We start from the raw sequence: 8551 nt of genomic DNA on the forward strand, positions 1-8551 counted from the left end.
AATACACACAGGCATGGGAAAGCCACAGAAATTGTCTCCAACACCCCCATGACTGCTTTTCTCAGCAAGCATATATACCAAGACTCTCTTTTCTGCACCTTGTCCTGTCTTTTGGAGTGTCCAACACCTGTAGCCACTACTCCTCAGAGAAAATCTTAAAGCAGCTCAAAAGAAAATGTAGAAGTTGCTTCTGTATCATTGTTCCAAGATGGATTTTCACCGAGGGTGTTTGCAAAGGGGTAGCAAAGGGATTTCAAAAGCTAAAAAGCTAGAATCTCTAACCCGCACTCTTCCAGAGTATATCAAGGTCAGAAGCAAGTCAGAGGTGCCACTCAGCCCTTCTCCGACCTGGAGGTCATGAAAGAGGGAGAACTGGCCCAATCCATCACTGGTGGGCCCTGCACCTTACCTGGGCAGCACAGTAGAGCTGGACTCAAGGGTGCACATTGGGTGATCTGGGCAGTGCTGGAGAGCTCATCTTGGTGGTGTGGGTGCAGGAAGATTGGTGGGCTGACAGCTCAGCTACCACCCAAGTCCAGATCCAGGGCTTTGAGTTGGCCAACCCCCAACATTTGCCCCACCTATGAACTGCTGGAGTGCATGAAGGTCTGGTCCTGCAGATACACAGTTGCAGGATTTCCATAACATAGGGCAACAACGGGATATCCAAGAGGAATACTAGTGAGGACCCAGTATTGATGGTGTAGCAGAAGCCAGAGGCCTCAAACCGGATCAAGGACTCATTGCAATGAACATTTGCAAGATGTGCAGACAAATGGATATCTTGTATGACACACTGTGATACACTACACCTTCCAAAAAAAAGAGATTGTTTGGGTATGTTTGTTTGTTTGTTTGTTTGTTTGTTTGTTTTTAAGTCAGGGAGATTGCAAAGGCAAAGGGCTGATTGGGGAACATGATGTGAAATTCACAAAGAATAAATATAGAATAAGAATAGGAAGGAGGAGGAGGAGAAGGGGAGGAGGAGAAAAAGAGGAAGAGGAGGAGGAAGAAGAAAGGAGGAGGAGGAGGAGGAAGAAGAAGAAGAAGAAGAAGAAGAAGAAGAAGAAGAAGAAGAAGAAGAAGAAGAAGAAGAAGAAGAAGCAGCAGCAGCAGCAGCAGCAGCAGCAGCAGCAGAAGCAGAAGCAGAAGCAGAAGCAGAAGCAGAAGAAGAAGAAGAAGAAGAAGAAGAAGAAGAAGAAGAAGTAGAAGAAGCAGCAGCAGCAGCAGCAGCAGCAGCAGCAGAAGCAGAAGCAGAAGCAGAAGCAGAAGCAGAAGCAGAAGCAGAAGCAGAAGCAGAAGCAGAAGCAGCATCCTAGGACATCTTCATCCTCTTGGCTCCTATCTGATGGCAGTGAACTTGTCTAAATGTGGAACACTCAGCACTTACATTGACATCCAGAAGATTTCCAACAGAGCCCCATTTGCTGTTGGACTAACACGTTGCCTTTAAAAAACAAAACAAAACAAAACAAAACAAAAAAAACAAAACAAAAACCTGTCCAAGCCTTTAATTCCAGCACTAGGGAGGCATAGAAAGGCATATCTCTGAGTTTGAGGTCATTTGGGTCTATGTAGTGAGTTCCAAGCCAGCCAAGGATGCAGAGTAAGATCCTGCCTCAAAAAAACAAAACAAAACAAAACAAAACAAACAAACAAACAAAACCTGTCCCAGTAGAGCTACCTCCTCCCAAGACTAGGGCCATATCCTCATCACTTTCCATTGAATTCAAATATTCCACCAGGAAGAGAAGCTCCTTAACATTGAGAATGTCGGGGCTGGAGAGATGGCTCAGTCGGTAAGAGCACTGCTACTCTTCCGAAGGTCCTGAGTTCAAATCCCAGCAACCACATAGTGGCTCACAAGTACCCATAAAGAGATCTGATAACCTCTTCTGGTGTGTCTGAAGACCGCTACAGTATACTTATGTATAATAATAAAATAAATCTTTAAAAAAAAGACTGTGGATGTCAACAACTCACAAGTCTCAGGAAGTCCCTGAAACTGACCAGATGCACTAGGCTCACAGCCCCCATTCCTCCAGGTCAAATAAGTGATAAGGACAGCTGAGGAGACACAGAACAGCTGAGCTGCCTGGAAGAAAGACTCTTTGACCTGTTAAGCTGCTTCCAAGTAATACAAAGAGCTCCAGGGTTCTGGCTGCCATCAGCTGTCACCCATGCTGGGGTGGCCTTTGTGATATAGCTATCTTTGAATTGTTGCTGCTCCTGTAAGTAGCCATAAACCCATACTTCTGTAAGTAACTCCAATAAACTCACTGATTCACTAGGTTAAACTTTGGTGGTATCCTTACTTTGATCTGTTGGCTCTTTGTCTATGTTGAGTATATACATTTATCTGTGTTTCCCCAGGACTAGTTTCACACAGCATGAGTGACACAGTACGCATTGGTAATGCCTGAGCTAGGGCCAGGGCCTGTGATCTTCCCATCCAGCTATCTTCTTCGTTGTGCATGTGTGTACTAAGCATCTCTAAAGGCCGGGGAACATACCTGCAGTCCTGCAGTCAGAACATAGATATAATGGTTAATATTGGTCCCTATTATTCATTGCCAATGTGGTGGTTTGAATAAGACATGTCCTCCACAGGCTCATGCTTTTGAACACTTAGTGGTGCTGTTCAGGGAGGTTTAAATGGTACAACCTTATGAGAGGATGTACATCACAGGGAATGGGCTTTGAGAGTCTATAGCCTCACTCAACTTCCAGTTCTCCCCCTACCTGTGGGGGAAACCCTGGTAATTAAGGTCAAAGTCTACCATTGTCTGGATAGCCTTTTAAATTCAGCACACTATGGAAAATTTCCTTCATTGGCAGGGTTCTCCCTTCTCTGACCTTGTCAGGGGAGTTCAAAATCCACCCCCCCCCCCACACACACACACCTCTACCTGTAGCCTTAGCTAGATTACAAATTCACCTTCTGCCAGGCAGTGGTGGCGCACGCCTTTAATATCTCAGCCCTTGGGAGGCAGAGGCAGGTGGATTTCTGAGCTCAAGGCCAGCCTGGTGTACAGAGTGAGTTCCAGGACAGCCAGAGCTATACAGAGAAACCCTGTCTCAAAACGAACAAACAAACAAACAAACAAACCAAACAACAACAACAACAAACAAGTTCAACTTCCTTTCTCCCAATAAAAACCCATTCAGCTAGCACCTGAGATTTAGTACCATAAACCTTGGCCCGTCCTGGATATTCTGACCCCCATCCCCAGAATTATATAAGCCTTGAATCAGTCCAAGTAAAGTTGATCTGTCTCCCTGCAACTGTTCCCAGTGTCATCATTTCTATTTGTACTCACAGGGCTTCCAAAACCCACCCCAACCCCCACTTCCCCTCCTCCATCCCCCAACCCTAGCCTCATCTATCATTTCTTTTTCTTTTGGTTTTTTTTTTTTTTTGGTTATTTTTTTGTTTGTTTGTTTGTTTTGGTTTTTTTAGACCTCTGTATAGCCCTGGCTGTTCTGGAACTCACTCTGTAGACCAGGCTGGCCTTGAACTCAGAAATCTGCCTGCCCCTGCCTCCCGAGTGCTGGGATTAAAGGCGTGCGCCACCACGCCCAGCTTCATCTATCATTTCTGTTCCCTTTATCCTTACCCTCATGGACCTCTATCAACCAATGATCCCCAGAGGCAGGCAGGGTCACACCCACCCCTCTTACTGCTTCATGTGGTTGAGGCTGTGAACGCTCAGCTTTCCACTCCAGGTGCCATGCCTGACTGCGACCATGCTTCTCCACTATGATAGACTCGAAACGCTTTGGAACCATAAACCAGTAAATTCCTCTATTAGTTACCATGGTTGTGATGGGCTATCATGGGACCAGAAAAGTAACCAACATGGTCAACTTAGCAGGACCTAGAATCCCTGAAGAGGTGATCCTGTAAACACGTCTATGAGGAATTTTCTTCAAGTGGAAGTTTCTGGTTGTATCATGTGATGCAGACTCACATGGTATTTTGCTGAGGCAAGACCCTTGGGAGGACTGTGTTTCAGGTCTTCACTGATCTTCATTTCTTTGAGAGAGGCACTTCAGAGAACTCCTCCTGGTGTCCCGGCTGGTTCTGGTCACTCCTGCTGACTCTTGCTGATTCAGTGGAGGCCTAGAGGTTTCTGCTGGATCATGCCACCACTGCTGATTCCTGTTTGCTATCCTGACACTACTGAACTGAACTGCTGGTATCCCTATAAATGGAGATTAGAATCGCCCCCCCAAAGAACTATTTCTAAACAGGTCTGCATCCCCTGGTCCTATTTATCATCTTTTCTCCCCTACCTTTGGACAGTGGGCTGAAAGAAGGGGAGGTCGACACATTTGAGAACACTTGATAAAAGTAGGTTTTGAAAAATCTAAGCCTACGGTTTCTAGATCGAGTTAATTAAGTGGAATGCTCTGCCCTCAACATATGTGGCACCATTGAGGGACTGAACTGAGTAAAAAGGGGACAGCAAGCTGAGTGCCAGCATCAATATCTCTTCTTCCTGGCTGCAGATATAACATGACCAGACATCACATGCTCCTGCTACCATACTTTGTTCACCATGATGGACGATACCCTCAAACTGTGAGCTACAACACACCCTTCCTTCTTTTCTTCCTTCAGTTGTTTTTGTCAGTAAATTTTTTGTCTCAGCAATGAGAAAAATAACTGATACACAGACCTAAACACACCTGGGAAACATCCATGCAGGTGACCCCAGGATCTCTGAGAGTCCTGTTGTTGGACATTGGTTCTAATGCTTTGATTCAATCAGGAATCTGCGTGTCCAAACACTAATGGTCCTCGTCCCCAGTTGGGTTTTGATCAATCAATAAAGATGCCAGCAGCCAATGGCTGGGAAAAGGGAGACGGGGCAGGGCCCTTAGAGTTGCATAGGCTGTGGTGCAAGAGGGAGAGAGGAATTGACACGCCTTGGGAAAGAGATAGGGATGGACATAGGAGCTGCAGGAGATAAAGCCAATCAGCCATGTGAGATTTCAGGTAAGTGGGCCTAGGGTAGCAGGCAGAGGATTAGAAGTGCCCAACCACTGAGCTAAACAGCATACTAAAAATAAGCTAATGTGTGTGTTTTTCATTTGCAGATCTAAAGAGTTCCTGGCTGGAAGTGTGGGACCTGCCAGGAACACAAAACAGTGTAGGATAAACTCACTGCTACAATGTATCTGTGGTAAAGATCACCCAAGGGAAATTTCAATCCCTCCAACCTCTAGTGACTTAAAAAAAAATACTTATTCTGGAGGCTATGCAGCTGGTATCTACTTCCTGTTAGTCCTGCTGCAGATAATAAGGCTTCTGACTGGCATTCATCTGCCCTTGTTTTCTAAGACGCAAAGGCTAGTTTTGTTGAAAGTGCTGACTCTTCCCCAGAGTCTTGCAACTGTCAGAAGGGGACTTAAACATAGGTAGAAAGGCCCTGCACCTCTGCCTGCATAAAGTGCCTGAGTCCTTTGCTACCTCAACCTCAGGGTTAGATTTCTGCCTAGCTCTGTGATACACCTGTTCAAGACTGAAGACACAAAAATGATAACAAAGGCAGTGCTGCTCCTTAGCCAAGTGCCTGCGAATGATTCTCCAGTCATTCACTACTTCCTGGCCATCAACACAACTCCTGCTGTGCCTCTTGGGGTCTCTGGGTGAATCAGGTTGATCATAGTCCCAGTTCTAGTTTCATTTTGTTACTGTGGGAAAAAACAAAAAACAAACAAACAAACTAACTAACACTTGACTTAGGGCTTATTTTGGTTACACTTCCAGGTCACAGTTCATCACTGAAGGTAATATGGGCAGGAGCTCAAACAGGAATCCCAAAAGAACAAGGTTTGCTGACTCACTCAGGCTCATACTTAGCTAGTTTTCTTATTCAGCCTAGGACTACCTGCCTAGAGAATGGTACCACCTGTAGTGGTCTGTGCCCTCCTGCATAAATTAACAATCAAAATGGTCTAACCAAAGACATATCCACAGGCTAATCTGATTTTAGCAATTTCTCATTTGAGACTCCCTTCTCAGCTGAACATAACTAAGGTACTCTCTCATCTTTAAGTTGACTGGCTTTTCAAATCATTTGTCTTGTTCCAACAACTTGCCCTGAGTCATTACCTTCTTCAGTGGTGAGCAATGAACTTGAGTTCTGTAACAGAAGGTGGTGATGCTGATTTTCTTCATTATTTCAGATCCTCTTAGTTCCGCAGTCAGGAGCATCCACCATGGGATGGAACTTCCACACACTCTTTGGAACAGAGGCCAGTACGAGTAGAGATCCACTGACTTCTCCCTGCCTGTCACCTTGCCTCCCTCTGCCCCAGAATTCTTCTAGGAAATCACCACACTCTACTATGTAATTTGAATGTCTTGGAAGGTGGGAAGGGAACTAACGATATCTTCTGGCTCAGGGTGGACAAGATAAATCAGACACTTAGAAGCTTTTTTTCGATAAAGTTGGCTGGCAGTGGTGGTGCATGCCTTTAAGCCCAGTACTTGGGAGACAGAGGTAGGCAGATCTTTGTGAGTTCAAGGCCAGCCTGATCTACAGAGTAAGTTCTAGGACAGCCAGGGCTTCACAGAGAAACCTTGCCAAGAAAGAAAGGAAGGAAGGAAGAAAGAAAGAAAGAGAGAGAGAGAGAGAGAGAGAGAGAGAGAGAGAGAGAAAGAAAGAAAGAGATAGAGAGAGAGAGAAAGGAAGGAAGGAAGAAAGACAGAGAGAGAAAGAAAGAAAGAAAGAAAGAAAGAGAAAGAAAGAAAGAAAGAAAGAAAAAGAAAGAAAGAAAGAGAAAGAGAGAGAAAGAGAGAGAAAGAGAGAAAGAAAGAGACAGAAAGAGAGAGAAAGAGAGAAAGAAAGAGACAGAAAGAGAGAGAGAGAGAGAAAGAGAGAGAGAAAGAGAGAAAGAGAGAAAGAGAGAAAGAGAGAAAGAAAGAAAGAAAGAAAGAAAGAAAGAAAGAAAGAAAGAAAGAAAGAAAGAAAGAAAGAAAGAAAAGAGAAAAAAGCTGAATTACTTGGGTCCACAGAGTAAACTCAAAGTTGGGCCTCTCTGCCTTTGTTTTGTGTCTGACTCCTTTCCTTGGGGTCACCCACTCACCTCTTCAGGCCGGTGTGTCAGTCATTCAAGAAGTATCTGCCCAAGTCATTTGATCTCCTTTGAAGACACAGATGCAAGTTGTCCTCCTAAACCTGGAGTCAGCTCAGACTCCAGAAAGACCAAACCCTTAAGGGACAGATGTTGAGGTCTGGTCTGTTGCTATGTATTGTAATGCTAAATTCTGTATCCCATGGTCTAGTTGCCTCAAGATGAGTGAATTCTCGCATATGCTAGCTTTTGTTGTGCAAACCTTGCTTCTTAATTTAAAATTATTCGTTGAAGATACCTACAACATGTAACTGGGCAGAAGAGAAGTAGATAGGACTTTGGTTCCCAGGCTTGGGGTCTAAGGCAGGGACCAGGAAGAGAGGGAAGGGAAGAAGGAAGAAGGCACCATAGGGTAGGTAGACTGTGAGTACATGGCCATGAGAGCTGGCCTGTTGGAGCAGGAGCAGTCCAGGCAAAACACAGCAAGTGATATCTCGGGATTATTGACAGAGAAGTAGGGAAAAATAACATAGAGGGTTACTATCTACTTCAAGACTCATTGTAAATATAAATGTTTTATAGCTTTTGAGATCAAAGGTAGGGTAGAAACCCCCAAATAATATTTACCACAAGAGACAGACACCCAACATGGGCACAGTTATCAACGAGGAGACCCCTGGTGTGGAGGCAACTGGAACCCTCAAGTGAGGACAGCAATACAGACGTCTTGAGACCACCTTGCAGGACCAGAGCTGAGGACGTGGTGTTGGGGCTGCACCTTCCCTGGGATATTTCACTATGCAAACATCCTGGGCCTACTCTAATTCTTCTTCTATTTAAATCTAGACCTGTGTCACAACCCCAAAGATGAACTAGGGATACTCTTTATTCCCCTTCCCAGTTTGGCCACAAGGAATAAATCTCTCTGCTTTTTAGGACTGTTTGTCTCTTTAAGTGGTAATTTGAGAAGGAAAGGCCAGGTCTAACCTGTAGCGCTGGAGCTCAGGATTTTGCCCTAAAAACTTCAGTTATTAGGTAGTTCGTTAAACATTAGTAAGCTTGAAAATCGTTAAGGATTGGGGCTGGGAAGGTGGCTCAGAGGTTAAGAGCACTTGCTGTTCCCGTAGAAGACCCATGTTTGGTTCTCAGTACCCATGACGGGTGGCTGGCAAATGCCTATAACTCCATCTACCATGGGAATTGACACTATCTTCTGGATTCTTAGAGCCCTACTCATGCGTACACACAGATAGTTAAAGATAATAAAGATGGAAGTAAATCATTAAAAGAACATACAGAAAAGATGGCTACCTAAACATAAGCATCCCGAACCGGGTGGTGGTGGCGCACACCTTCAATCCCAGCACTTGGGAGGCAGAGGCAGGCAGATTTCTGAGTTTGAGGCCAGCCTGGTCTACAGAGTGAGTTCCAGGACAGCCAGGGCTACACAGAGAAACCCTGTCTC

The sequence above is a fragment of the Mus musculus genome, chromosome 15, assembly GCF_000001635.26.
Source record: "Mus musculus strain C57BL/6J chromosome 15, GRCm38.p6 C57BL/6J".
In the NCBI taxonomy this organism is placed as follows: Eukaryota; Metazoa; Chordata; class Mammalia; order Rodentia; family Muridae; genus Mus; species Mus musculus.